We start from the raw sequence: 7282 nt of genomic DNA on the forward strand, positions 1-7282 counted from the left end.
TTAGCCCAGCTGGGCAGGGAGGGTCCCTGGTCTCTGTGTGTCAGGGCTGGGAATGGGTGAGGGGGAGGGGTCACTGGATGGTTCCCTGCTCTGTCCCCTCCCTCTGGGGCACCTGGCGCTGGCCACTGTGGCCGACAGGACACTGGGTTGGACCGTGTGACGGCGCGTTGGGGGTTCCCCGTCTCCTGCACCCGCGAAATATCATGAACAGACTGCACCAGCCAGTGGAATTGAGGGTGGTTTATTGCTCCTCCAGCACAGCGCAGCACAGATGTAATCTGGTTACAGGAACTGGGGCTAAGAGGCCTCAGTGCCCCCCTTGAGATAGGGGAGTCCCAGCCCCCTCCCCAGCTCCTTATTCCCTGCTTTTCAGCCAGCAAGTAACTAACCCTCTTCCAGCCCTGCCCCCCAGCCAGGGCAGCATCCACCTTCCTTTGTTCCTCTCCATGGGGGGTGTCTGGTTCAACAGGTTTTTGAGTCACCTTTGCATAGTGAGGTTTTCTCTGCTGGGTCTTGCTCCAGACAGCAGGGGTCACCACAGCCCAGCAAGTACCCCCACTACGTCACAGACCGGCCTTCGGTCTGACCCGGTCTGGCCCCTCTTACATCCCCTGGTGGCCCCAGAAAAAGTGTCTCCCTCCCCCAGCTACCCCAGTGCATCAGGGCCAGGGTGAGTCCAGCCCCCAGGGGACCCCTGGCCTGTTCCTCCCCCCCCCACTCACCAGCGTGGGCCCAGAGGGGCAGGAGGGCGGCTGCCGGCAGCAGGAGCAGCAGCAGCATGCTCAGCTCAGCTCAGCTCAGCTCAGGCTCAGGTGCGTCTGACTCACCTCCCGGGGGCGACAGTCACAGCCGGGCCGGGGCCAGGAAACCTCAGGCCACAGGGAGCTGTGGGCCCCACTATGTCACATCCCCCGGCCCTGGGAACTCAGCCCCTCGGCCGTTCTCAGCCTCCCCTGCCCCGGGGCCTGGACTGGCTCTGCGGGGTCCTCGGGGTGGAAGCTCTCCTGCAGCCCCCCGATTACCCGCACGGATGGCAGCCTGCGGCAAGTGCAGCCGGGCTGATGGCCGAGTGCTGTGATGTGCCCAGTGTGGGTACTCCGGGCACTCCAAGCCAGGACTGCTTTGCAAGTGGGGCACCCCTGAGAACTGTCTGTCCGGGGTCGGGACCCTTTAAGCACAGCCCTCGGCTAGCCTGAGACAGCAGCTCCACGCTCTAAGTCCTAACCTGATGCCCTGCCGGCACTGCTTCCGGCCATCCTTAACCCCGGTTCAGGGTCCACTCAGTGTGGACATGCTAGTTCGAATTAGCACAATGCTAATTCGAACTAGTTTTTAGGTTTAGATGCGCTAATTTGAATTAGCTTAGTTGGAATTAACTAATTAGAATTAAGTTAGTTCGAATTAGTGCTGTAGTGTAGACATATCCATAGATAGATAGAAGGGTTTTGTGGGGATAGATAGATAGATAGATAGATAGATAGATAGATAGATGGGGTGTGTGGAGATAGATAGATAGATAGATAGATAGATAGATAGATAGATAGATAGATAGATAGAGGGGGTGTATGGGGATAGATAGATAGATAGATAGATAGATAGATAGATAGATAGAGGGGGTGTGTGGGGATAGATAGATAGATAGATAGATAGATAGATAGATAGATAGAGGGGGTGTGTGGGGATAGATAGATAGATAGATAGATAGATAGATAGATAGATAGATAGAGGGGGTGTGTGGGGATAGATAGATAGATAGATAGATAGATAGATAGATAGATAGATAGATGGCGTGTATGGGGGTAGATAGATAGATAGAGGGGGAGGATGGGGACGGGAACATTCCAGCTTTGAGAAGAGGAGGCCAAGGGGGGTTAGGTTGGTGTAGGGGTCCTCTAACTTTGTGATACTGTGACCCCCCCTCTAAATTGCTGCAGCCCCCCGGGTTGAGTAACAAGGGGGTAGGAGAAAGGGGTTTTATTTCCTGCTGGTCACACAGGCAGGCGGGTCGGGGGGGGGGGTGGGTGGGTGTCATGAGATGAAAGGAACAGGTTTGAGGTTTAAAGACACCAAAGGAAGTTTCCCTTCACACAACAAACAGTCGGCCTGTGACACTTCTCCCCTGGGGTGCGGTGAGGGCGGGACTCTCACAGGTTCGCAGAGGAGCTAGATAGATGCAGGCAGGTTATGTCCATAAAAGGCTGTTAGCCCGGCTGGGCAGGAAGGGTCCCTGGCCTCTGTGTGTCATGGCTGGGAATGGGCAACAGGCGAGGGGTTCCTGGTCTCTGTGTCAGGGGCTGGGAATAGGCGACAGGGGAGGGGTCACTGGATGGTTCCCTGTTCTGTTCCCTCCCTCGGGGCACCTGGCACTAGCCACTGTGGCCGACAGGACACTGGGCTAGATGGGCCTGACTCCATCTGGCTGCTCTGGTGTCCCCAGATAAAGTGTCTCCCTCCCCCAGAAACTTCAGGGGCCTCCAGGGCCAGGGTGAGTCCTGCCCTCAGGGGACTCCTGGCTGCCCCCCCCCCAAAGTGTGGGCCCAGAGGGGCAGGAGGGGGGCTGCCGGCAGCAGGAGCAGCAGCAGCATCTTTACCTGGGGCTGGGGGAAGGTGCGTCTGAGTTGGCTCCTGAGGGCGACACTCACAGCCGGGCCGGGGCCAGAGAACCTCAGGCCACAGGGAGCTGTGGGCCCCCACTCTGTCATGTCCCCCCGCCTCCTTCCCTCGCCCCCCCTTGCCATGCAATGTAGCCGCCGTCAGCACAAAGTCTCCTTCACCAGCAGCCCCCCGCACGTGCCAGTGAGTGACCACCGGGCCGGGCCAAACCTCCACGAAGGCCCTGTAGGATCGGGAGGGGGCCTGGGACACCTGCCCCCCAATGATTCACCCTGTGAAAGAAACTCCGCCCATCCAGAGGCAGGGGAAAGGGGGCTTGGCTGGGATCAGAACCCCCCCAACCCCCGCACACTGGTCTCTGGCCGGGCTCTCCCGAGTCCTAAGTCGACTTGTCCAGTTGCCGTCCATAGTGAACCAGGACAGTAATGAGCAGCAAACGACGTGTTCTCAGAGGATACCTCACCCCCCCCCCACCTCCCGTGTGCAAAGTCTATTAGAACAGGGGCACTGGATTGTATTGTGAGATAGATAGATAGATAGATAGATAGATAGATAGATAGAGGGGGTGTGTGGGGATAGATAGATAGATAGATAGATAGATAGATAGATAGATAGATAGATAGATAGATAGAGGGGGTGTATGGGGATAGATAGATAGATAGATAGATAGATAGATAGATAGATAGATAGAGGGGGTGTATGGGGATAGATAGATAGATAGATAGATAGATAGATAGATACAGGGGGTGTGTGGGGATAGATAGATAGATAGATAGATAGATAGATAGATAGATACAGGGGGTGTGTGGGGATAGATAGATAGATAGATAGATAGATAGATAGATAGATAGAGGGGGTGTATGGGGATAGATAGATAGATAGATAGATAGATAGATAGATAGATAGATAGATAGAGGGGGTGTATGGGGATAGATAGATAGATAGGGTATGTCTACACTACCCCGCTAATTTTAACTACCCCCTTTGCCCAAACTCCCCTCCCCCTGCATAGTGAGTTGGAGCGTTAGCAGAGGGTCTGGTGCGGGGCCAGGAGAGGGCAGAACGGGGCCAGCTCCCGGTCACTCCAGTTCCTGCCGCTGCGGCGATTGTGGGGGGCGCAGCTGGCAGGGACTCCCCGTAATCCCCCAGGCCCATCCGCAGGACGACGGAGGTGGCTGTGGCGGGGTCCCCCAAAGCGCAGGGCCTTGGCTGGCTGCCCCGAACCCTCCTAAGGGCAGGACGGCTCCCAGGAAAGCACCGGGAACGCCCCTCGCTGCGGCCGAGCCGGGCACAGAAGGAAACCGGAGCTACCAACCCGAACGTGTCACTGGCTGGGGAGGGAACGCAGCTCCCCGCTCTTCTGCCGCACCCCCACTGGGCTCAGCTGCTGAGTCCTGGCCCCCCAGGGACTCATTTCTCCCTGTTGCGCTGCAGGGGGTTGGTTTGCACCCCCAGGGCCCTGGCCACAGGTGCAGGAGGTGACGCTCTTCACACCCCAGGGCCTCCGCTCACTGCCGGCTCCCCACAGGCTCCCCACAGGCTGGGCCTACGTGACCCTGAGGCTTCCTGCCCCCCCCCCCCGGGGGTGTATAAACCCCAGGGCTGTGTGGGGAGCGCGCCGCTGCCCCAGGGACACTGACGATGCTGCTGCTGCTCCTGGCTCTGCTCCTGCCCCCCGGGGCCCCTGAGGGTGAGTCTGAAGCCCCCGGCCAGGCCAGGCAGCTGAGCGGGCTTGCGGGGGGCGGGGGGTAGTGTAGTGTTGGTACCTTGCTGGTGGCTATGCTGGGCAATGGGCTGTGGGTGACCCCCACTGGCGGGTGTTTGTAGCAGGGCCCAGCAGGACGGGATGAGTCACTAGGCAAGGGGCGCCCAACCTGTCCCACAGGTCACCTCCCAGGGAGGGGGACAAAGGGAGGAGGGCGGGGTCCAGACCCTGGCTGGGGGGCAGGGCTGGGGCAGAGTTTTAGTTGCTGTCTGGGATCATGGAGGAGGCAGCCTGAGCAAGGGGCTGGGATTTAGGGCCCAGGCTCCCCCATCTCAAGGGGGGCTGAGGCATCCTAGGCCTGCCCTGGAACCAGATTCCATCAGTGCTGTGCTGTGTCCTGGTGAAGCAATAAACTCCCTCTGTTCTACTGGCTGGGGGGTCTGTTCGTGACATTCCGGGGGTGCAGGAGTCGGGGGACCCCAACGCATCGTCACAGAGGGCTTCTAAGGGCAGGGGGCCTGGATAAGGCACCAGGGGCTCTCCAGGACACTGCTGGGCACCATGGGGTGGGAGGTCTTGGGGGGGCACTAGCCCCCCAATTCCTCCAGCCTCTCACTCTCAAGGGGCCCCACAGGGGAGACCAGCGGGGGATGGGCAGCCCAGCCCCACGTGGCCCTTGCGGAGACCCGGCCTGGAGCACCCGCTGGGCCCCTGATCCCGGAGGAGTTTGAGCCGCCGGCCGCCACCTTGGGCTCTGGGTAAGTGCCAGTCCCTGGGGCGCTGCGGGGGGGGGGGGAGGGGGGGAATGACCTGGGAGGGGGAAGGGAAAAGGGGAGGACAAAATGTTCCCCCTTTGGCCTCAAAATGAAAGCACGTTGGGGGGGGGGCTAGAGACCCCCCCATCACCGCAGGGTTGGAGCGACCCAGGCAGGTGTCAGACCCACTTCAGTGTCCCCCTCCCCCGTTATGGGGAGCAGGACTGGTACCCCCTGGGGCCCCACCCTCCCTCAGAGGCACCTGACCCCCGGAGCCATGGGAAAGGAGGGTCGGTCTCTCCCGCTGAAGCTGCTCCACGGTGTGTAAATCCTGGGGTGTTACTGAGACCCTGGCTGTGTGGCCCAGTGGTTAGCGCACCTGTGGAGGGGAGGGGGATGGAGACAGACCAAGGCCCCCCCCACCCATGACCTGGAATGTCCCTGTCAGGGAGATTGAGGGAGGCTCCCCGGCCATCCTGGGGCTCTGTGCTGGGGGGGGACCCTGCTCTGGCTGGTGGCTGGGAACCAACCCCCACCCCTGCCCCGGGACACTCCTGGAGTCAGGCCCGTTACCTGGTGAGGAAGGTGCCAGATACCCCAGGGATGGGCGCAGCGTGAGAACGGCCCAGGGCGGGGGAGGGGAGAGCGCCCTGGGGATGGACAGGGAGGGGAGGGGGGAGCGGGAGAGAGGGGGTAGGTGGGGGAGGGGCAGGAGTGGGGTCCCTGCTGCCCCTCACGGCACCACATCCAGCCTCCCCCTGCAGCCACGTCCCTGCCACACTCAGCGCCCCCAACGCCAGCCGCCAGGACCGGAGCCGCCCACGGAGCCACGTGCCCCCCAAGAGTCACCAGCCGGCCGGCACCCACAGGCTGGACACCAGGGTCAAAATTCTCCTGCGGCAGGTACCGGGGGCAGGGAGCCAGGACTCCTGGGGTCTTTCCCCAGCTCTTGGAGGGCAGTGAGGGCCAGTGGTTAGAGCAGGGGGCTGGGAGCCAGGCCACAATGGTCATACTGCTGGTTAGAGACCAGCTTGGATAGTGGCCACGTGTCTTGAGGGGAGGAGGGGCGGGCTGAGCCCTGACTCTGGGGTGTCCCCTGGGACTCGAGCACCCCCATGGAACCTGAAACGGGAGTGGGACGCACCGTGCCTCAGTTTCCCCAGCTGCCATGTGGAAGTGGGAAGCGTTTCTCAGCATGCGTTGCCCTCTGGGCCCGTGCAGCGCTGGGTGGGGCAGGACAGGGTGTGGAGGGAGGAAGTTGGACCCAGCTGGTTTCCCCCTCCCTGCGCGGTCTCCATCCGCCTTCCCCCCTGCACGGCAGGTGGATCCAGCGACCCACACGGCCGAGGTCCCGCGAGGCCTCTGGGCTGCGCTGCTGCGCCTCGTCCGGCTGGCCAGTTCCTTGGGGATGCCCTGGCCCGACCATGGATACGAGAGGTTCCGGAGACAGCACATTGACTCGCCCGCCAGCTGGGACGACCCTGACCCCACCGAGTATTGCAACGAAATGATGCCCGATCGCATTAACCGTCCGACCCCCCCTGAGAACTCAAAGACACCTCCCTGCAAATGGACCAACACCTTCATCCACGCCCCTGAGGAGGAGATCCGGGCCGTCTGCCAGCCCGAGGGAGGGACGCACAAAACAGACAACCTCTTCCTCAGCAAGGAACCGTTTAAGCTGACTGTCTGCAGGAAGAGCTCCGGCAGGAAACCGGCCTGCGAGTACGAGGGAGAGCGCCGCACCGCCAAGATAAAGCTGGGCTGCAGCTGCTATCCTGTGCACTTCGAACCCCTGACTGAAGAGGAGCCAATAGCCCTTGGCCCTTCCCAACCCTGACCTGGCCACGCCGCCTGGCCCCCCCGCACCCCACACAGCACCAGTGGGAGCAGCCAGCACCCTCAGCTGGGCACGGAGCCCCACACACAGACCCCCCCGTGCACCCCGCTCCCCGCTGTTCTCACCCGTGTCCCCCCGTGACTCGCTTTGGGAAATAAAGGGCAATGTCCCAGCTTTATTCCGGAACCGTCTGCTTCATTTGGGAACAGCGGCTGGAGGGAGGGGTGCGGGTAAGGAGAGGCCGGGGGAGGGGAGGCTGAGGGCAGAGGGCTGTGAGTTTTGGGGGGCTCAGGGTGGGGTTGGGGGTGTGGAAGGGGCGCGTGTCCTGTGCCCTGGGCACCGGAGATTGGAGAGGCAGGTTTGCTCTGC

At 61.3% G+C, this 7282-nt stretch overlaps 1 pseudogene; it reads left to right on the forward strand.

The window, feature by feature from the left end:
* Window positions 1-6481: 6481 nt before the first annotated feature.
* On the forward strand, window positions 6482-6913 carry LOC142821327 (ribonuclease pseudogene; annotated as a pseudogene).
* Window positions 6914-7282: the final 369 nt, after the last annotated feature.

This window comes from Pelodiscus sinensis, chromosome 30, assembly GCF_052426305.1.
Source record: "Pelodiscus sinensis isolate ZL-2025 chromosome 30, ASM5242630v1, whole genome shotgun sequence".
NCBI lineage: Eukaryota > Metazoa > Chordata > Testudines > Trionychidae > Pelodiscus > Pelodiscus sinensis.